Source organism: Thamnophis sirtalis, unplaced genomic scaffold, assembly GCF_051295495.1.
Source record: "Thamnophis sirtalis isolate CommonGarterSnake01/CBP01778 unplaced genomic scaffold, rThaSir2_p1.2 scaffold_2, whole genome shotgun sequence".
NCBI lineage: Eukaryota > Metazoa > Chordata > Lepidosauria > Squamata > Natricidae > Thamnophis > Thamnophis sirtalis.
In genome coordinates this window covers 42,072,259-42,073,991 of record NW_028261382.1, presented here as the reverse complement: position 1 = coordinate 42,073,991, position 1,733 = coordinate 42,072,259, and positions in this window count along the sequence as shown.

Genomic DNA, 1,733 nt, shown 5'->3' with positions numbered 1-1,733 from the left:
AAGCGGCATTCCCCCTTCGTGGGATCTTGTTGAAAACTTTGAAAAAATTGGATGGAAGGAAGGAGGCAAGAGATTGCAAAGCAGTCTTTAAAGGGGGGGGGAAAGGAGGGGGGGAAGCACATTAAAAACACCCGCCTACTTCCTACCTCTGTGGAATAAGATCAATTTGCTACGTCTCTCTTCTCCCCCCCCCCAGTTTTTTTTTTCCTGTTTTGTGAAACCAGCTTGGAATGGGGGTCACATTTCAGGATTGGGGCCGGAGAACTACAGCTCCCAAGATGCAGCAGGGCAGTGTGTGTGTTTGTGTGTGTGTGTGTGTGTTTAAAAATATATATATTATTTTTTTTCCCCCTTTCCCCTCCCTGCAGCATCAGGACCAGGCACGAGAAGGATGCAGGCACTTAGCAAAAAAAAAAAAAAAAGGGGGTGGAGCTTAAGAGCATCTCTGGCTTGGAGCGTTCCTGCAGCCGCGCAGAAAGACTCCGCCCCTTCTGGGTAAGGCTGCACCCGATTTTAACTCCTCTTTGGGGCCCAGGAAGAAAAAAAAACAGGGGAAAAGGGGGGGGGAGAAGGACAAAGGTGGGGATTGATTTTTTTTCAGGGGGGGGGAGCCTGTTGGTTGGAGGTGGGGGGGGAGCTTTGTTGGGGTGGGGGGGAAAAGCCTGCGTTTTTTTGCTGCAAGGGAGAGAATTCGAGGTAGGGCTGCCTTGAATTTTAAGTTTTTAGGGGGGGAAAGGTTTGATAACCCCCCCTCTTCCCCCCTCCCCTGGCCTCTTTGCCCCCCAAGCAAGAGAAATTGAGACTTTCTTCCTGGAATTTATAGGGATCTCGGGGGTCTCCCACTGGGATTGGGGTTCGGGGTGCCCCAATTCCAGAGCTCTTCCCGTCCCCCCCACCGCTCCTCTTTGCAAGTATCCCCCCCACCAAACACTGGGGGGAAGAGGGAGGGGACAGACTCCCCTGGCTTCCTTTTGGGATGGTGAAGAGCAGCAAAAAATAATAATAATAATAATAAATCTGGACCACAAAGTTTCTTTGGGTGACGGCACGAAAACGGGATTTTAGCAAGCTCGTTGAGAGCCCTTAGCTGCTACTGCCACCCCTCTCTCCCCCCCCTGTTCTCTCCCCCCCATACACTGTGTGGATGACTGACTACAGATGTTTGCCAGCTGTGGGGAGGAGGAAGAGGAAGGGAGAGTGGAGGAAGAGTGATGGAGATGAAGAGGAAGAGAAGGAAGAGGGAAGGAAGAAAGGGGAGGAGAGGAGGGAGGGAGGAGAGGCAAGGGAAATGGGGAGGGAGGGAAGGAAGGAAATGAGATAGAGATGGAAGGAAAGAGGAAGAGAAAGAAGGAAAGAGAGGAGGAGGAAAGGAGAGAAGGAAGGAGAGGGAAGGGAAAGGGGGAGGAGGGAAGAAAGGAAAGAAAGAGAGGAGGAGGAAAGGAGAGAAGGAAGGGGAAGGAAGGGAAAGGGAAGGAGAGAAGGAAGGAAAGAAACAAGAAGATAGAGATGGAAGGAAAGAGGAAGGGAAAGAAGGAAGGAAGGAACAGAGGAAGAGGAAAGCAGAGAAGGAAGGAAGGAGTGGGAAGGGAAAGGGGGAGGGAAGGAAGGAAGGAAAGAAAGAAACAAGATAGAGGGAAGGAAAAAGGAAGAGAAGGAAGGGGGAGGGAAGGAGAGAAGGAAGGCAGGAGAGGAAGGGAAAGGGGGAGGGAGGGAAGGAAAGAAACAAGAAGATA